We start from the raw sequence: 22,272 nt of genomic DNA on the forward strand, positions 1-22,272 counted from the left end.
CATATACACACATACACACATATATATATATATACAAATACATATAGATGATACACACACACACACATATATACATATAGGTTGGTCATGTGCACCGCATGCAAGACGGGCACATTCCTAAAGACCTACTCTATGGTGAGCTAGCCTCAGGCCAAAAACCTACTGAACACCCCCAGCTTTGCTACAGAGATGTATGCAAGCAAGACTTGAGGGCTCTGGGAATAGATAGCAGCAGTTGGGAGGAGATGGCCAAGGACCGCGCCCTACAGAGTTCAGTACTCAGGAGCATTTTGTGCTCAGCTGAGGTAGGCTTCCAAGCTCTGGAGGAAGAAAAACAAATGAGACACAGGAACCAACGGGCAACAGAGAGTGCAGTTTTCTGATGTCCTTGTTGCGGCAGGAGCTGCGGCTCCCATATCAGACTGCACAGCCAGACTGGTGGAAACCTATTACTACTACTAGATGATAGATATATAGATATAGATATAGACACATATATGCATATATTACTAAAACAGGTAATAACTTGAGCATTTACTGAATCAGGGAAGAAAACGGTCCCTCCATGTTGAATTTTTGGAAGCCAATTCACCAAGTCTCCATGTTGGTTGGTAGCAGGAAGAAATTGTTTCCACCCTCTGGACTTGTCATTAATTGATCCCTCAACTGTAATTATTTTAAAATATTAGTTGACACATATAGCATTTTAGAGCTTACAAAGTATTTAAAATACATTACCATATTTGATTTTCACAATAACCCTGAGGAGGTTGTCTCATACTTGTATCATTATTTCCATTTTACAGATGAAAAAACTGAACCTCAAAGAGGTTAAGTGACTTGTTCTTCTTGTTTTTTTTTGTGTGTGTGTGTGGGAGGGGGGGCGATGGGGGTTAAGTGACTTGCCCAGGGTCACACAGCTAGTAATTGTCAAGTGTCTGAGGCCGGATTTGAACTCAGGTATTCCTGAATCCATGGCCAGTGCTTTATCCACTGCACCACCTAGCCACCCCCAAGTGACTTGTTCTTGATCACATAGCTAATAGGTGTCAGAAACAGGATTTGAATTCAGAACTTTTGCTTCTTTTTCCAGCACTTTGTCAATTCAGCAATCAGCAGTACTGACAAATAGGCACTGTTGGCAATATTTCTGAATTGCAATACTAGAGGTAATTTGTAAAGACACTACATTTGGTTTTTCTTATTTTTTTTTTGTGGGGAAATGGAGGTTAAGTGACTTGCCCAGGGTCACACAGCTAGTTAGTGTCAAGTGTCTGAGGCCGGATTTGAACTCAGGTACTCCTGAATCCAGGACTGGTGCTTTATCCACTGCGCCACCTAGCCTCCCCCTTTCTTATTTATTATCAAATCAATTTTGGCAAGCATATACTCAACCTGGGAATGATTAAAAAAATAAATTGGAAAATATCTGGTTCAAGCTGCTTTAATTAAGCAAAAACACTGCAGAATATTTTTACAGAGCATATTTGACAATTACTTATTTTGTTTCAGAATCATGTATGGTGTTCTAGTTTTGTTGACCATTTAATGTTCAAATAAAATACTTAAATAGAGATAATCTGAATAGGGGACATTTAACTATGAGTTTTTATTAAGCAATCTAATATATCTATAATCTTTGCAAGGTTCCTGATATGCAAAGTCAAATGAAAACAAAAACTTATCCCTACCTTCAACTTTAACCCCTCTTCCCAAGGCTGTTGGTATGAAACTCTCTTCATTGGTTAAGATGAAGGTCCTGACTTGCATTTAAGGTGGGACAGAATTGGTGAGAGTCAAGAGAGCTTCAGCCTTCCCTAATCCCTCTTCAGGACATTTTAAAGCTAGTACACTTTGGGAAATTATCAAACTTTGAATCTTCTTCAAGAATTAAGCATTGAGTCTCTTTGGATGTTTCTGGCTTCCAGCTTTGAGAGAAAATATAGAAAAAGCCAACCACACTTCAGATTACTGAAGGGAAAGACTCTGGAAGAATTTAAGTAGACATGGCATTCACTATTATGTTGCTACACCCAGTTATTACCTTGAAGACTTTGTGGAGTTTCCCTTTGTATTAGATCAAAGACTATCTCTTGTTTCAGCTTAGTTATCTTTCTCCAAATGGAAGAGCTCCTTCACTTTATATTGTCTGGTATATAGCCTCCTATGTATATCTTCTCATTTCTATTTTGCTACAATCTGGTTAAATCATTTACTATCCTAAGCATGTGAAGGCATCCCTAGTGGCAAAGAAGATGTGAGCAATTTATTTCAGTAGGACATGAAGGCAGCAGGAACAAGCACTGTGGAGCTCTTAGAGCTTGTTCAGACATTGAAGACACCAAGGTAATCCAATGTATGCCAGGACACTCCCAGTTACCTTTTGTCTCACCACTGGACTTTGATGACTCTGGAAGAAAGTGAGGGTAATGATTTTACACAGTGCTGCCACACTTAAACCCAATTTACTTTGGATCAAAATGCATCACTCATATCATTTTACCATTTACCATTTTACTATTTTCTATATTTTATAATTCAATTATTATGTTTTATTTACTACTATATTACTATATTTATCTACCTTGAAGTCCTGCATAATAGGCTGTGGATCAAGCATCGGGTGCAAATACACTGAAATCTTTAATTACAACCTTGGGCAGAGAAGAACCAGACCATAGGGTCATCTTATTACTAGATTTAGGTTTTGGGGAATTGGCAGCCTCTTGGGTGTCTGAACAGCCTTTTTAAGCACCGCATTGCTTGCCTCCTGGTTTGGAAAAGATGCTAGAAAAAGTGCCTAAAAATTGTATGCTTCATTCAACACTGGCCTGCTTAATCTGGGAGGCAGGGATACCACCCTGTGGTTGAAACACACTCATACACAAACACACAAGTACAAAAATTTTTGTGAATATGATTCCACATTAGCACATGGAATGTGTGCTTACTTGTAGATAACACAAAAGTGGAGTAGAACTGAAAAATGAACATCTCTTGTTGCAAGAGAGTATATCACATCCAAATAGTGGCACTGCATGAAACAAGATTGGCAAATGAAGGCCAATTTACCAAAGTTGGAGGAGGATAGATGTTTTTCTAGAGTGGCTAAAGTGATGAGAAATCCCGTGAAACTGGTGTGTATTTCACATTCAAATCTGTATTTCACAATAAAATCTAGTCTAGTCAACAATCTTGTATGCCTCTTAGAAGGAGTGAAGGACAGGCTTATGTCAACATGATTGCAACTTGCAGGAAAATGACATACCATCATCATCAATGCATATATTTCCACCATGACAAACACTGATGAGGAAAAAACAAGTTATGAAGATCTGTAGACCTTTATCATCAATGTGCCCAAAGAGAATAAGCTTATAATTCTGGATGACTTTAATGTTAGAATAGACTCATACTACCCAAAATGGTGAGGAATCCTTGGGAAGAATCAATTTGGAAAAAACAACAGCAGTAGTTACCTACTACTGAGGACTTGTACCTCTCATGACTTCATAGCCAGCACTGTCTTCTATTTACCTAAATGCAAAAACAAAACAAAACAAAACTTTGTGGCTGCACCCTTGAGGCAAACATTAGCATTTGATATACTATGTCCTTGTAAGGAGAAGAGACAGAGAGAATGTGAGAGTGACAAAGGCAATGCATGGTGGAGAATGCTGGATTAATCACAGGCTCATGCTCTCCAAGTTAAACATTCACATTTGAAAAAAATAGTGGCCCTAAAAGAAGAAAACATCAGAAGATTTAAAGTCAACAGGTTGGAGTGCTTTGCTATATGTGAAGAGATTGGTGTTATCTTAGAGGCAATGAGGAGGCAACACACAGTTGCCTTTTGGGATCTCTTTCTGGAGGTGATCAGTGGATTCTTTCAATTTCTATTTTAGCTTCTTCTTCTAGAATTTCAGGGAAATTTTCCCTGAGAATTTCTTGGAAGTTGGTGTCTAAGCTCTTTCCTTCATCATGGTTTTCAGGTAGATCAATAATTTTCAAATTATCTCTCCTGGACCTATGTTCCAGGTCAGCAGTTTTCCCCAGAAGGTATTTCACATTGCCCTCTATTTTTTTATTCATTTGGATTTGCTTTATTGTGTCTTGGTTTCTCATAAAGTCACTGGCTTCCATTTGTTCAATCCTAATTCTTAGGCAATTATTTTCATCAGAGAGCTTTTTTACCTCCTTTTCCATTTGGGCAATTTGACTTTTCAAGCTGTTGACTTTTTTCTCATGTCTTTCCTGCATCACCCTCATTTCTCTTTCCATTTTTTCCTCTACCTCTCTAACTTTATCTTCAAAGTTCTTTTTGAGCACCTCTATAGCCTGAGACCAATTCATATTTTTCTTGGAAGCTTTAGGTATAGGGGCCCTGATGTTGACATCTTCCTCTGAGGGTGCCCCTTGGTCTTCCTTGTTTCTGAAGAAACTTTCTATGGTCCTAACCTTTCTCTGTCTGTTTATCTTGCCATTCTTTACTTGGCTTTTAGCTCCTTAAAGTGGGGCACTGTTTCTAGACTTCAGTATCCCACTCTTAAGAAGTCCCAGGTGATATGATTTAAGGAGAATCAGGTTCCTCGCTTGCCCTGCCTGTTTTCTGGTCCTAGATGATCCCAGACCAAATTGCTAATTAACCAGCTTTGTGTGTTGTGGTTGTTAGCTCCGATGTACCTGTGCCCCTCACCCACCTGGGCCACTGCTACTCAAGCCTATCTCCTGGTTCTCAGCAGGGGTGTAAAATCCAAGTTCTGCCTTAGCACCAGCATAGACCCCTATAGTATCCCCCTGCCCAGGGCTCAGACCACTCACCAGACTGTGAGTTTAGTTCCAAACAACACTGGCGCTTCAGCTGATTCAGAGGCTCTGGGGGGCTGCTTCTCTGGTGAGGCCTTCCTGGGACTGGATCTGTGTCAGGGGGACTGTGGGGTTGGGCTTGAATCCTGTATCAGCACAGCAGCTCCCTCCATCTGACCTTCCTGTTCTTGGTTAGAAGATGATTTCAGCATATTCTTCTGTGAGTTTTGCTGCTCTGGGAATTTCCCTATGGCATTATTTGGATGTTTTTTGGAGCAATCATGTCATGAGTTTGGGAGCTCACTGCCTTTCCTCCACCATCTTGGCTCTGCCCCAGAAGTCTGCTTATTGAATGTGTATACAACATCTTAAGAAGACCTTTGATACTATCAGTCATGAGGGCTTGTGGAAAATCATGGCAAAATTAGTAGTTCAGAGAAGTTGATCAGCATAATGGCATCTCTCATGAATTCTGGATAACTGATGATGTTCTTGAACTTTCCAGTCAACAATGGAATGAAGTAGGGTTGTATGCTTGCTCTCCTCCTTTTTCCCATGATGTTTTCAGCAATGTTGGCAAATACCTTCAATAAGGATAAAAATGGCATAAAGGTCAACGTCCGTACTGATGGTAAATTACTTAACTTGAAAAAGGCTACTGTCACAAGAAAATTTCTGGAATTTGGCTATAATATTCCTGGACATTTTCCTTTTGGGATCTCTTTCATGAGGAGATTGGTGGGTTCTTTCAATTTCTACTTTACCTTCTGCTTCTAGAATATCAGGGCAATTTTCTCTGACAATTTATTGGAAGAGGATATCTAAGCTCTTATTTTGATCATGGTTTTCATGTAGTCCAGTGATTTTCAAATTATCTCTCTTGGATCTATTTTCCAGGTCAGCTGTTTTTCCAAGGTGATATTTCATATTGCCTTCTCTTTTTTATTCATTTGGATTTGCTTTATCCTGTCTTGATTTCATATAAAATCATTATCTTCTATTTGCTGAATCCTAATTCTTAAGCAATGATTTTCTTCAGAGAGCTTTTGTGCTTCCCTTTTCATTTGGCCAATTTGGCTTTTCAAGCTGTTGACTTTTTTTCATGACCCTCCTGTATCACTCTCATTTCTCTTTCCATTTTTTCCTTTACCTCTGTTACTTTTCCCTCTACTTCTCTTACTTTATATTCAGAGTCCTTTCTGAGCACTTCCATGGCCAGAGACCAATTAATTTTTTTTTTCTTGAAAGTTTTGGATGTAGGAGCTTTCCTTTATTATTATCTTCTTCTGAGTGTTTATTTTGATTTACCTTGCCACCAAAGAAACTTTCGGTGGTCTGCTGCTTTCTCTGTCTGCTTATCTTGCCAGGATATTTCTTGGCTTTTAACTTATTCTTAAAGTGGAGCACTATTTCCAGGATGCAGTGAACCAAGCTTCAGAGGATCCCAAGTGGTATGATTCAAGGAGTGGTTCATTCTCAGCCTGCCTGGCCTGTAAGTAACCATGGGCCACTTGCTCTTTAAGGTGGAAGCAGAGGTCTTATTGAAATCAGATACTCCATGGTCCATAAGCTTGGTGGGCCTGTGCCCATCCCCCACTGGCCACTGCCACTCAAGTTCACTTCTTGAGGAATACAGCAGTGCTCCTACCTCTGTTCCAGCAGAGACCCCCACTATTTCCCCCTGGGCAACCACTGGAACCCCTCACCAGTCTGTGAGTCAAATTTCAGAAGACGCTGGTGATGCTGAAGATTAGGAAGCTCTGGAGGTACAGCCTGCCTGGGACTGGATCTCCTCTCTCACTCCATATAGCAGATGATCTCTACCACCAATTTAAGTCATCTTTGGCTGGAAAATAGTCTTACTCTGTTCTTTTGTGGGTTTTGCTTCTCCAGGAGTTGTCTTATGATTTTTTTTGGAGGTGTTTGGACAGATCTATTGGGAATTCTGGAGAGTCACAGCATTTCCTCCACCATCTTGGCCCCACCCCCTACCTGACATTTTTTTTTTTTTTGCAGGGCAATGGGGGTTAAGTGACTTGCCCAGGGTCACACAGCCAGTAAGTGTCAAGTGTCGGAGGCCGGATTTGAACTCAGGAACTCCTGAATCCAGGGCCGGTGCTTTATCCACTGCACCACCTAGCCACTCCCCCCCCCCACCCCAACCTGACATTTTAAGTTGTGGAATTGACAGATAGTTATGTGTGGATTTAACTAATAGTTATGTGGTTGCAGAACCATTTCAATGTAATATTCATATAACCTTACTAACATCTATTTTAATTTCTTCATTATTAATTATTATTGGCTTAAGCTAATAATAAAAATACCTGAATATGTTAAATCACATTTTTTTAGTCAATATACTGATTATTCCCATAGATAAATCACTTATTTCTAAGGGGTGGTGAAAATTTCACTCCCACTACAAACCAAGATGAAAGTGGAGAGAGAGTTGGTGCCTGGCTTTTTGATCAGGGGAGATTTTGTACTCCATGCAGCCTCTAAGATTGAGATGCAATAGATATTTGGATTTTGGCCTAACAGTAAGCAACAAGAAAACAGGTTTTCTGCTAGACAGTATCATGCCATCCATAGGTGGAACCATGAGTTATAGCAAATGGAGACATTTTGAATGCTGTGGATTACTTCACTCCCTTGGCAATATAACTTCCAGTGATGTACACATAGATGATGAAGTTGATGCTCATGTTGCCAGAGCTAGCTCAGTGTTTTGGAGGCTCAAAAAAAAGTTTTGGGGAGATGTATTAGGCTACCTCCAAAATGTAAAGTCATTGTAATCAACCTCATTGTTGTATGCCTGTGAAACCTGTATAGTACACCAGAGCTATACCAAGAAACTGAATAATTTCCATTTGAATTATTTTAGGAATATTCTGAAGATCCCCTGGCAAGATACTTTCTATAGAGAGCCCAACTCTGATGTGCTGACTAGATAAATGATTTTTTAAAATCTTGTAAAATGCAATATATTATTTTCCCCCCGCAGGGCAATGGGGGTTAAGTGACTTGCCCAGGGTCACACAGCTAGTAAGTCTCAAGTGTTTGAGGCCAGATTTGAACTCAGGTCCTCCTGAATCTAGGGCCAGTGCTTTATCCACTGTGCCACCTAGTTGTCCCTAAATGTAATCTATTCTTAAGATGCCTACAATCCTCTTCACTTAAACATTAGTTGAATAAACAAAAAAAAGATCTACATTCACTTTGATATGTGCAAAAGGAAGTAGGGGATGAGTAGTTAGAGTTTGAGAGAGACTAGAACTGTATATATAGATGTAGGAATCATCTACTGAGAGGATAATTGAACCAATGGAATTTGATAAGATTACTAAGGATAAAGGATAAGATAAAGAATAAGAGGAAAAGGTTAAGCAGAGACACTTAGAGGACCTGAAAAGTTATTAGGAATGAATAAAAAGCGAAGGAGACAGAGAAGGACCTATTAGATAGGTAGGAAAAGAACTAGAGGAGAGTAGTGTTATAAAAAATAGAAAGAAGAGGTCATCCAGGGGAAGAGGGTGATTATGTGACCAATGTAGCTACAAGATCAAGAAGAATGAGGATTGAGAAAAAGCAATTAGATTTAGAAATTAAGATATCATAAATTATTTTGGAAAGGGCAGTTTCAGTTGAATAATGAGGTCAAAGAGTATTTAATTGAAGGAGAAGTGGAGGAACCAAGTATAGATGACTTTCTCAAAAAGTAAAGCCTTTAAAGGAATTGTATAATGATGGGTATTAGAAATCTTTGGGTTGAGTGAGAGGTTTTCGTTCCTTTACTTTTTTTTAAAGAATAAGGGAGACATTAGTGCTTGTAGGCAACAAAGGAGCAGAAGGGAATTAAAGATTTAATTTTAGAAAATGGGGATAAGAGGGGGCGGAGCCAAGATGGCGGAGAGGAAGCAGCAAGCTGCCTGAGCTCTCCTTCTGTTCCCTCAAAACGAACATTAAATCAAGCCTCTGGACGGATTCTGAAACTACAGAACCTGCAAAGAGACACGGAGACACAGTCCTCCAACCAGAGATAATTTAGAAGACTTCAGGAAAAGGTCGGTCTGACTCGGGCAAAAGGGAGGCCCAGCCCAGGGCAGCAACCCAGCGCCGAGGGGGTCGGGGCAAGTCAGCAGGAGCTGCGGGCCACAGCCGAACAACTGAGGCTCCCGGAACCTGGCTCAAAAATCTGGTGGCCAAGAAGGACAGTGGAAAAACTTACCTGCACCGGCCGAGAGGGCCACGAACGGCGGGATCAGACACTGGGGTCTGGCGCCTGGCTGGCTGAGCACAATCATACAGGAAGTGCAGGGCGGAGCATCTCCACACACCATAAAGGCCTCAGAGAAAAAGCCCGGTCACACAGCACCTATACACCTGCACAAGAAGCCCAAAACAGGGACCCTGGTGCCCCCAGAGCAGACCTCAACTTAAAGAATAAATAAATAAGCTGCAATAATGAGTAAGAAGCAAAAAAGAGCCCTCTCCATTGAGAGCTTCTGTATCAATAGGGAAGAAGCCAACACAAACTCAGATGAGGACAATAGCCTCAAATTGTCTACATCTGAAGCCTCACAAGGGAAGGTGAATTGGTCGCAAGAACAAAAAGCCTTCCTGGAAGAGCTCAAAAAGGATTTTAAAAATCAATTGCAAGAGGTAGAAGAAAAAATGGGGAGAGAAATGAAAACAAAACAAAAAAACTATGAAAAAAGAATCAGCAGCTTGGAAAAGGAAGCTGAAGAAAACAAAGCCTTAAAAAATTCATTTGGCCAAATGGAAAAAAAGCTGCATAATCTCACTGAAGAAAACAATACCTTAAAAAATTCACTTAGCCAAATGGAAAAAAAGGTGCATAATCTCACTGAAGAAAACAATGCCTTAAAAATTAAAGTGGACAGTTGGAAGAAAAGGAATCCATGAGACACCAAGAATCAGTCAAGCAGAATAAAAAAAATGAAAAAATAGAAGAAAATGTGAAATACCTCATTGGAAAGACAACGGATCTGGAAAACAGATCGAGGAGAGACAATTTGAGAATCATTGGACTGCCTGAAAGCCATGACCAGAAAAAGAATCTAGATACCATATTCCAGGAAATTATTAAGGAGAACTGCCCTGATATCATAGAATCAGAGGATAAAATCAGTTTTTGACCAAACATGAGATAGAGTATATTATAAAATGCAAAGTGGATGATTTTGATTATATTAAATTAAAAAATTTTTGTACAAACAGAAGCAATGCATCCAAAATTAGAAGGGAGGCAGAAAGCTGGGAAACAATTTTTGAGGCCAGTGCTTCTGATAAAGGCCTCATCTCTAAAATATATAGGGAATTAAATCAAATTTATAAGAATCCAAGTCATTCCCCAATTGAGAAATGGTCAAAGGATATGAACAGGCAGTTTTCTGATGAAGAAACCAAAGCTATCTATTCCCATATGAAAAAATGCTCTAAATCTCTAATGATTAGAGAGATGCAAATTAAAACAACTCTGAGGTACCACCTGACACCTATCAGATTGGCTAAAATGACAAAAAAGGAAGATAATAAATGTTGGAGAGGCTGTGGGAAAATTGGAACACTAATGCATTGTTGGTGGAGCTGTGAGCTGATCCAACCATTCTGGAGAGCAATTTGGAATTATGCCCAAAGGGCGATAAAGCTGTGCATACCCTTTGACCCAGCAATCCCACTTTTAGGTCTTTTGCCCAAAGAAATCATGGAACGGGGAAAGGGACCCACATGTACAAAAATATTTATAGCTGCTCTTTGCGTGGTAGCAAGGAATTGGAAGTTGAGGGGGTGCCCATCAATTGGGGAATGGCTGGACAAGTTGTGGTATATGAATACAATGGAATACTATTGTGCTGTAAGAAATGATGAGCAGGAAGAGTTCAGAGAAACCTGGAGGGTCTTACGTGAGCTGATGATGAGTGAGATGAGCAGAACCAGAAGAACATTGTACACAGTATCATCAACATTGAGTGGTTGACCTACTGTGATGGACTATATTCTTCTCACCAATGCAATGGTACAGAAGAGTTCCAGGGAACTCATGATAGAAGAGGATCTCCAAATCCAAGAAAAAAAAAGAAAGAAAGAACTGTGGAGTATAGATGCTGATTGAACCACATTATTTCTTTTGTTTTGGGTGCTGTTGTTTTTTTTTTTCTATTTTGAGGTTTTGCATCACTGCTCTGATTATTTCTCTTGTAACAGGATTAATGCAGAAATAGGATTAATGTTATTATGTGTATATATATATGTGTGTATATATATATCTATGTGTATATGTATAGAGATATATAGATATAACCTATATCAGATTACCTGCTGTCTAGGGGAGGGGGGCGGGAGGGGAGGGAGGGAGAAAAATCTGAAATTGTAAAGCATGTATAAACAAAAGTTGAGAACTATCTTTACATGTAACGGAAAAAATAAAATATCTTATAAAAAAAAAGAAAAGAAAATGGGGATAATTAGGGTAAAATTTCACATAAAACCAAAGAATCGAATGGGACTGAATGCATATTTATGGGGGTATGACTTAACAAGGAAAAGGACTACCTCTTCATGTGAGATATGGGTGAAGGAAAAGATAGGGAGGAAGAAAACTGAGTAATATGATGTTCCAATTTTTAGTTATCTTATTATTTGATGCATTTTCATATGTTTCTTGATAATTTGTATTTCTTCCCAAAAGTTTGCTCATATCCTTTTACCTGCCTTTTGGAAAAATTGTCCTTGGTCTGATATTTGTATTGCTTTCTTACGTATTTTAGATTTCAGGTTCATATCAGAAATGATAAAAGCAAAAACTTCCCAATTGAAAGTATCCCTTTTTTTTTCTTGCAGGGTAATGAGGGTTAAGTAACTTGCCCAAGGTCACTCAGATAGTAAGTGTCAACTATCTGAGACCAGATTTGATCTCAGGTCCTCCTAAATCCAGGGCTGGTGCTTTATCCACTGTGCCATCTAGCTGTCCCCTAAAAATATCCCTTCTTATTAAAGCTAAATTGATGTTCTTACAAGAAAATATTTTAAAAATTTCTATAATTAAGATTGCCTGTTTTAATTTTGACCTCTATACTTTGCTTGGTTACAAATTCTTTTGATGTCTAAAGATTTTAATTATGCAGAGAGATTCCATTCTCCTTTATTTTTTTGCTTATAATGTTATCTTTTTATGTTTGTCATGTAATCATTTGAAATTTATTATGATACATAGTATAAGAAAGAATCTAGTGTAAATCTGAATTTTGCTAAGCTTCCTTTAAGCTTTCCCAGTGGTTAATATTCAAAAGAGGAATAGATTTAGTCAAAACATCCAGGTTTAAATCTTTCTTTTGTAACTCTATACCTATGTGATCATGGGCAATTCAATCAAACTCACTTTGCTTCAGATTCTTATACATGAAATATTGGATGAATTGGAAATAGATGATCTTTAAGTCCTTCCCCTTTTTTTTTTGGTCAATGACAATGTTTATTCCTTCCACCCTTCAGTAAAAAGGTACAAAAGTGGGGCTAGAGGGTGGTGGGGGTGGACACAAGGAAGGCACCTTATGGGTTCCCCAACCCAGTCAGATCCTTTTTCTGAACTCTTGGGGGCTGAGCTGCCCTGAGAATGGGGGCCAACTATGCGCAGGCCTGGAGGATGGATTGTATGTATGCTGTAGACAGAGGGTAGGGGCATCAGCCCAAACACTAAGGAAAGTCTGGCAGGTGAGTTTCAGTTCTGAGCTGAGCCAGTCTCAATCCTTGTCTTCCTTTTCTTGCTGCCTGATGGCTCTCAGCCCACAGAACCCATCAATGTTTGTGCTTCTTTGAGTTCTGTCAAAAGAACTTGGAAGTTCTTCACTGACAGTTTCATGGAGATGGGCTCTGCTGGACCAACTGGGTCATGCTGAACATCCTGCCTCAGATGCACCTCTGGCTCATGAACTTGGCAAAGCTGGCTGGAGCCAACTGTGCAGTCCACATGCCAGCCAACACTATCCAGTCTGCTCAACCTTAGGCTGCTGCACCTCAAGCTCTACTGGAGGGGCCCTTGCTTCTCCTCATAGGACTGGCATAATCCCTATGCATGTTCTTTGGGTAGCCCCAGCTGCTGCAGCTCACTAGAGAGGGACTCACTTTCCACGTTGTGTTTGGCTGAGCTGGAGTAGATGAAGCTGAGCACTGCGAAAGTCGCCTTGACATTGCCAGACTCAAACTTGGCATCCTGTATGTTTTAGGATTTTTTCAAAGTCAATCCCCTGCCTCAGGAGGTCTTTCAGAACCTGGCTGCAGATCAGCTTCAGATTCATAGAAGAGATCTTGGCCAACATGCTGATCTCTGCTAGGCACCAATCTGGACAGTCTAGGTTGCCACAGAACCAGAAACTCATGTTGCAGTCTGGACCCTAGACTGATGCCCCAGAAATGTCCCCAGTCCAGCCTCCTTCTCCTCATCTTCCTCCTCTCTTCCTCCAGAAGCTGGGTCAGCCAATGGTGGAGTGCCTCACATAATGTAATCCCATCACTTCTAAATCAATTATCCTCTGATAGCTTCCCAAGTGGATTGTGTTCTTGAGTTTATAAAATGCTAGGCTACTCTTGACAATTCATTCTAGGTCTTGCTTATCTAAACTTTTTCCCCATCTGATGTTTCTACTTTAACTAGTCACATATATATGCATGTTTATTGCTTTATGACATAATTTGAGGTCAGAAAACACAAGAACACTTTGATTTCTGCTTTCTTTCATTCTTCCTTTGCAGATTCTAGCTCTTTTTTTACAAAAAATTAATTTTATCTATGCATTTTTAAATAGCCTTTGAAAATTCATTTTCATAATGTGATGTATGTAAACTGTGAAAGAATTTACCTCATAGGGTAGCTGTGAGAATCAAATGAGATAATATTTGCAAAATGCTTAGCACACTGCTTGACACATGAGAAACTCTATATAGATGCTAGCTATTATTATTATATGTAACAGCAACAGCAGCAGAAGGAGGAAGAGGAGGAGCAGAGGAGGAGGATTATGACCTCTTTATTTCATGTGTAGGAACCATTCTCGTATACTTAATGTCTCTTAGATTATTTGTCTTACATGATCTGTACTTCTTGAAAGATAACAGATAGAAAGCTCATGAGACCCATAGAGGTTGATTAGTTGTCAAACATACTCATTTAAGAAGAAACTGAAGTTCAGATAGGATGTATCCTCTAAAAGATTAATTTCCTTTCCTACACCAACTTAGTTTATATGTTCATAATGTAAGGGTAGATAACAGAAGATTAAGTTTTATTTTTTCAAATGGTACAAAAATGTTTACATTATCATTGTCTTTTTTTAAGTGTGAAAAAGTTTCCCTGACTAAATTTGAAAGTAAATTTGGCATTTACAGGGTGAAGACACTCATGGTGGTCCTTTAAACAAATCAATTTATTAGCTCTAACTCAATTGAGGAGTGATCCAAGTCCCAACAAGAAGCAGTAGCCCTAGTCCTTGTCCTTTTCCTACATTTACTATATGAGAGGGTGAATGAGCAAATTTCATTCTTCTCTAAGTTATTTACTTTGTAGGATGTCCTAAACCTTGGGAATAGGGAAAGGAACATAGGGAATCTCAAAAAAAGGAAAGAACATTGAGACTGTTTAATAATAAAGGAATGACTTGCATTAGCACATGGTATGCCTCAGTTACAGTTTACTCAATGTTTGCACTCATTGTTATGGTGGAATCAACATACTGAGTAAATATATGCAGTGATTTATTTAGCAATGCATGCAGTTACAGAAACAAACTGGATCCAAGGCTATAGGTAACCAAGAACATTGACCATCACAATGCACAGTTTGGAGGGAGAGAAAAACAGGATTATAAGTACTGAAAAACATGGTTTCTTATTGGTGGAAGGGATCTAAGAGGGAGAGGGATAGTCTTATAATTGGTAGAAGGCACGGGGAGACATTGAAGTGAGGAGAGGGTTAGTTTTGTGACATTCCTTAAATCCAATGACCTTTGAGAGGGGGAGTAATTTTGTGTCTTCTCCAAAGTCAGATGATTTCCAAGAAGTTGAAAGATGTTCAGAAAATGGTAAAGGCAAAACACAGTCTTTACACACATACACACATACACATATACATATATACATATACATATACATATACATATACACACGTGTGTGTGTGTATAAATCCATACATATAGATAATGGTTGAATCAGCTCACATTAATGTATCTCAATTTTCCCACACCCTCTCCAACATTTGTAATTTTCCTCAGAATTGTTTTAGTTTGCATTTCTCTAATGAATAGTGTTTTGGAGCATTTTTTTCATAAGGCTAGAGATAACTTTGATTACTTCATATGAAAAATGACCATATATTTTGATCATTTAACAATTAGGGAATGCCTCTTATTTTTATACATCTGATGATTCTCTATATCCTTAAGAAATAACACCGTTATCAGAGAAACTTACTTCAAAAAAATTTAATTATGAATTCTAACTGTATTTCCCTCCATCCTATACCCCTGTTTATTTTATTCTATTTCTCCTTCCCATTTCTCCCCAAAAGTGTTTTGCTTCTAACTACTGCCTGCCCCAATCTACCCTCCCTTCTATCAATACCTGACTCATCTCTTCTCTTTATCCTTTTTTATAGGGTAAGATAGATTTATATATGCAATTGAGTTTATAAGTTTATTTCTCTTTAAGGCAATTCTAATGAAAGTAAGGTTCAAGCATTCCCCTACACCTTTCCCATCTACCGCTCCACTATAAAAGCTCCTTTTGGCCTGCTTTATATGAGATTATTTATCCTATTCTACCTCTCACTTTCCCTTTCTCCCAGGTCATTCCTCTTTCTCATCCCTTAATTACATATATAATTACACACATATATGTATACATACACATACATACAGGTATTCACAATAAAATACCTACATGCATATATACACATATATGAATGTACATGTGTATACATATATATATATATTAAATATCATTCCATCATATTCAACTCATACCTGTGCTCCCTATCTATATGTACTCCTTCTAACTGCCCTAATAATGATGAGAACATTTATATGAGTTAAAAATATCATCTTCCTATTCAGGAACATAAACAGTTTAACTTCATTAAATCACTTATGATTTTATTTTCCTGTTTACCTTTTTATGCTTCTTTTGAGTCTTGAATTTGAAAGTCATATTTTCTATTTTGCCCTGATCTTTTTATCAGGAGTGCTTGAAAGTCCTCTATTTTGTTGAATATCCATTTTTCCTGAAATATTATATTCAGTTTTGCTATGTAGGTGATTCTTGGTTGTAATCCTAATTTTCTCCAAGCCCTCCAATCCTTTAATGTAGAAGGTACCAAATCTTATGTTAACCTTACTGTGTCTCCAGAATACTTGAACTGTTTCCTTTCAGCTGCTTGCAATATTTTCTTCTTGATCTGGGAACTCTGGAATTTCAAAGTAATATTCATGGTGAGTTTTAATTTTTGGACCTCTTTCAGGAGATTCTTTTCATTTTCCAAATTACCATCTTGATCCAGAATATCAGGGCATTTTTCCTTGATTTTTTTTTCTTTTGGTGGGGCAATGAGAATTAAGTGACTTACCCAGGGTCACACAGCTAGTAAGTGTCAAGTTTCTGAGGCTGGATTTGAACTAAGGTCCTCCTGAATCCAGGGCCAATGCTTTGTCCACTGTGCTACCTAGCTGCCCCAATAATTTCTTGAAAGATGAGGTCTAGGCACCTTTTTTCCCAGGTAGCTCCCAAATTTTAAATGATCTCTTCTGGTTCTATTTCCTAGGTCACTTGCTTTTCAATGGAAATATTTCATATTCTCTTTTCTTTTTTCATTCTTCTGATTTTATTGTTTTTTGATGTTTCAAAAAATCATTAGCTCCCACTTGCTGAATTCTAATTTTTAATGATTTTTTAAAAAGTATTTGTAGTTCTCTTTCCATTTGACTGATTTTACTTTTGTACTTTTTAAGGAGTCATCTCCAGTGGATTTTTCCATTTGGCCAATTCTGCTTTTCTAGGCATTATTCTACTCATTGGAATTTTGTGCCTATTTTGCCCTTTGACATATTTTTTTTCATAGTGTTATTTTCCTTAGTGTGTGTCTGTGTGTGTCTCTCTGTATGTGTTTGTGTGACTCCTTTACCAAACTCAAATTTTTCATGGTTTTCTTCCATCACTCTCAATTCTCTTCCCATTTTTTCCTCTACATCTCTTACTTGATTTTTAAAATGATTTTTGAGCTCTTCCATGGCCGGACACCAATTCATATTTTAATTTGAGGCTTTAGATATAGAAGTTTTGATTTTGTTGTTTTCTTCTGAGTGTGTGTTTTGATCTTTTTTGTCAAAATAGTAATTATATATGGTAAGATTTTTCTGTTGTTTTCTCATTTTCCCAACCTACTTCTTGATCTTTAGCTTTTGTTAAAGTAGAACTTTGCTTCCAGGGTAGATGGTGCACTGTCCCAAGATTCAGAGGTTTTGCGTAGCTGTTTTCAGAGATACTTCTAGAAACCTATAAGTTTTCAGTTCTTCTAAGGTGCTATGATCTAAGGAGAGTTGTGTTTACTACTCTTCTGGCCTGTGCTTTGGTCTGTGAGGAAACACAAGCACTCTCTTCTACCTTGGAATTGTGACTAGAGTTCCTACTCCACTGTGACTGCAAGTTCTTGTGTGCTATTATTCCCACTCTTATGGGACTATCACCCAGGACAGTGACCTAGATCCAAGTATGGACAAAGTAATGAAGTTCTTCCCTAGGTGCCCCCAAAGAGGCCCCTGTAATCTCCTTCTGACCAGTTGTTCAATCCCCTTCCCACCTCTGGGTTGAGAGCTCTGGAAGCAGCCCTTGATGCTGCTGATTCAGTCACTCTCAAAGCCTATTTCTGGTTTTCTGGGGCCTTGTCTCCACTGAAAGGACCTGTACTGGACTGTGCTCCCCCTTCACTCAGGTGTGACAGACCTTTCCTGCTGAACTTCTAAGTTGTTTTTGGCTTGAAAATTGTTTCTCTCCCACCTTTTGCAGGTTCTGCAAGTCCAGAATTTGTTTTGAGAGATTCTTTTAAATTGTTTAGAGGTGTTAGGGGGAGAGTTCAGGCAAATCCCTGCATTTTCTCTGCCATCGTTGTTCTGCCTCCCCAAATTAGTTTTACTTTCATTAATGCCATTTTAAATATAATACTACTGTCATGACTTGTGTATATTTGTGGGAGACTATTTTGAAGGTATATTGATCTTAATATTTTAATTTATTAAATATCTGAACTAATTTTTGTCTATTGGCTCTCTGTTAAAGTTAAGCACAACAGTGAGGACTATCAAAATATAGTTTTTAGAATGCATATCCAAAGAGTGTCTTGAATCTGGAGCAGAGATACCGCCCAGATAGCTCATGTATTTAGACCTTATTATGTGCTATACATTAATGCTAAGCAGTGAAGATAAAAGCACAAGAAAACAAAGCCAGTCTTGCCATCAAGGAACTTAAATTCTAATAAGATATGAACTATATATAAAAGTAAATTGGAAGGTTTGCAGCAAGTTCAGGATAAATTCACCTATGAGAGCTCAGGATGGTTACAAAGGAAGAGCCTATGGTTCTAGTATGGGATAGATAAGGCTGATGAATAATTGTGGTATGTTTTAGAAATGGTGGAAAAGAAATGACACAAAGGCCTGTTGTGGGCAATATAAGGCTATCAGAACCAAAGTTTTGGGTCCAGGGACAGAATAGATTGTTTTAGTGTGGGGAGTTGGAAGTGGGGAATAATCAGCAGAATGGGTTTCTCACAACTTTTCAATATAGTTGGTGAGCTGGTGAAGTAAATCACAAAGGAGGCATGATATTTTGGAAGGAATACCTTTGATAAGAACTTTCAATAGGTACTTCTAATTTATATATTATTATATCAAGTCCTAGGACAACTAGGTGGGGCAGTAGATAGAGTGCCAGTCTGGGGGTCATGAGAAACTGTGTTCAAATTTGGCTTTAGTCACTTATTAGTTGTGTGACTTTGGGCAAGTTACTGAATCCTCTTTGTCTCAGTTCCCGCATCTATAAAATGAGCTAGAGAAGAAAATGATGAACCACTTCATTATCTTTACCAAGAAACCCCTAAACAGTCACAGTAAGAAATAAATGAAAAGTGCCTGAGAAACGAATATCAGATCCAGGATTCACATATATATATATATATAGTTATTTATCTCTGTCTATCTGTCTATATATCTATCTATCATCTATCTATTATACATAGTAGGTATGAATAAGCTGTAGCACATATATTGTAAAGATTGTTTTTGAACATTTGTAGAGAGAATATGTTTCTGTAGAAATCCCATTTGATGGGAAGCTATGTCAGATTCTTGATTTCCAATTGACTTCAGGCAAAAATTTTATCTCCGCACTTCAGTTTGCCCTTCTGTAAAGCAGTGATAATACCTACCATCTCAAAGGAAGTTGTAAGGATTAATTACATTGAAAATGTCTGAGATTTTCATAATCCATTAAGTATTGCTATAGCCTTTTCAGTGGATATTTCATTCCCCCTCCATATATTTTCCTAACTTTCGTATATGTATAAAATGTGGTTAATAAAATAGTTATAAAATAAATTTTATTGAAAATTGCATCTATGGAAATATCTGCATAATGAATAAAATCTAAATTAAAACCAATAACCATGCAGAGATATATGAAATTTAAACATTTTCCTTACTTCAAGAAATTTGGGGTAAGGCTTTCAAAATACCGAATTGGATAAATATGAACCATATAAATTTCAGCATGAAAAACACTATAGTTAATGTGTGAAGAATACTTAAAGGATTAAACTAATAGTAAAATAAAATAATTATATATTCTCTAAAGTTATATAATATCCATAGAAGCCATTGAAAATATGGTCATGTCATAGAATGAGAATTTTTATTTTAGCCCAACAAATATCACCATACATAATGCTTTTATGTTGAGTGATAAAGTGATGTATTTATATAATCAACAATAATTTTCAAATATTTCCATCATTTTTTCTATAGTTGATTCTTCATATTTTAATTTTAAAATATCTTGTGCCAATAATGCAACATCTATGTGGATATATAAACATTAGAAAAACAGCCATCTTTTTAGTGACCCTAATGAAACTACTTTGTGGATATCACTAGTTTAGAGCCCGAGATATCAAATTCATTATCAACATCATCAACCTCATTGTTTTAGAGGAAAGTCACAAAGTGGGTGTGCAAAGTAATCTTATGTATGGTCTCAAAGATGTGGATGCCACCTCCAATAACATGGATCATAAATCATTCATGTCTGTCCAACTTGTGCCACTCATGTGCACATCCTCCTTCAAGTTTGCCCCAGTAGGCATATCCAATATTCCATGAGCTCTTTCTTATTTTCTCTTCTTAGGGCATGGGAATCTCTAGGGCACATATATTACCCATTAATATCCCTTTCTCTTACCATAGAAACAATCCATTTTTATTTTTAAGGTATTACACATTTCTTTGATGATATGCTTTATTCAGGTTCTTTAAAGTTTCTTACACTCAAACCTGCTTACACTTACCATGCAATTCTCTATTGACCTCTGAAGAAAAATTATTTTAAAATATTTTTAATTGTAGTGCTGCATGATATATAGCCCCATAATAATGCTGGTAGAATGTTGCTATTAAAATGATGGTTCTTTGTTTTCAAGAGAATTTTGGTATAATTAAAGAAGATTTTGGTATTCTGAAGGCGATTTGGTCCACTCTCCTGTTTAATTCTGGACTCATGTGATTGTTGACTTGGAGAGTCCATACATACTGAGAGGTGAATACTATGAGTTTTTATGCAAATTAGTACCATAATTTTGGCAATTACAAATATGATAATTTTGACAAACTGTCATCCAAGTATGATCCTTAAATTTATTTTATTTTTTGATGGGGCAATGAGGGTTAAGTGACTTGCCCCAGGTCACACAGCTAGTTAAGTGTCAAGTGTCTGAAGCCAGATTTGAACTCAGGTCCTCTTGAATCCAAGGCCGGTGCTTTATCCACTGTGCCACCTAGCTGTCCCCCTGATCCTTAAATTTAAATAGTTATTGATATCTACCTGCAATTGTTGAATGCCTTTGAACATTCACATTTGATCAAATATCTTCATTTTTCCTTATTCTGGCAATACAGTTTTTGAGAAAGCATTAGTAAGTATCAGAAGATATTGATATTTTGTGATATTTTTTATTGTTTGTATCTTCATCTTGGTAATCTAATTGAGCTAATCATACTAGATTCTCCATATATACTTAAAACTTCTACAGGCTCAGGGGCCCATAATCCTGTATCTCAACATCCAGTCATGCATGGTCCCTCTTTTTCTTTACCATATCCCCTTCCACTTATACTACGAAATTAACCACAAATCATTTTGAGCCAATCCTGTGGCAAACACCCTTGGCCAAATATAACCAATTTCAGTTTAGCGATTCAGATTCATGATCAGAATGCACGAAAATCCCTTTTGGACCACAAATTCAATAAAATGACTTTACTTATGATGACTTTGAAAGAATATAATGACTAAACACAGAGTCTTCTTCCAATTCCACATTTTCCAGGACAGGACTACTGGTTCAGAAAGATGTCCTTTCAGGGCAGTGAGAATCCTGCCAAACCTGAGAAACACTGAATCGCCATAGGCATGACTTTCTATACAAATACATTCTTTGGATCAACTGAATCTTAAGAGCAGCCTCAGTCTCCTAGAAGAAAAGCCGTCACAGCCTATGTAAAATAAATACTATTCCTACTACCTTGGGAAAGATAAACTAAGGATAAGTGCAATAAAACTTAGAGGTATGATGGAGGTAGATTTGTTTTATGAGAAATAGACATGGCTCGACTGTTAAGGAAGTCGCATTTTTTTTCCTTGCAATTGTACAATTTACAAATATTTTCCCCTGAGGACTTCAGAGAAGCTAATAAAAATTATTTAAAGAATTTATACGTATTGACTACCTGGAAGATATGATGCCTTTTTTTTTTAAGTCTATAAGTGGAGAGAGAAAAAAAAAACAAATAACCAATAACCAAACTGGTTTCCTTTTTCCTATGTTTAAATGACAGTGAGAAAAAACCAACAATATTAGAGATTGTTCTAATTATGATTTGCTGACAAAAATCATGCTATTTTATGCAAGCTTGTTAAGAAAAATTGGGTGAGGGAGAAAGTATAAAATGACAGAACTAAATGCTTCTTAGTAGCACTGCTGTAGTTGCATATTTGCAAATCTGCTTTGGTATTTGGCTGGCACAATATTTCCCTCCAGCTCATGTATAAAGAAACAGAAAAGAAATAAAGAAAATTTCACATACAAAACTGTGGTCTTAATTTTTATGAAAGCATAAATAAAATGGG

General features: G+C 37.6%; 1 pseudogene; it reads right to left on the minus strand.

Annotated features, from left to right (window-relative positions):
* Nucleotides 1-12,610: 12,610 nt before the first annotated feature.
* On the minus strand, nucleotides 12,611-13,208 carry LOC122737018 (annotated as a pseudogene).
* Nucleotides 13,209-22,272: the final 9,064 nt, after the last annotated feature.

The sequence above is a fragment of the Dromiciops gliroides genome, chromosome 1 (genome assembly GCF_019393635.1).
Source record: "Dromiciops gliroides isolate mDroGli1 chromosome 1, mDroGli1.pri, whole genome shotgun sequence".
Classification (NCBI taxonomy): domain Eukaryota; kingdom Metazoa; phylum Chordata; class Mammalia; order Microbiotheria; family Microbiotheriidae; genus Dromiciops; species Dromiciops gliroides.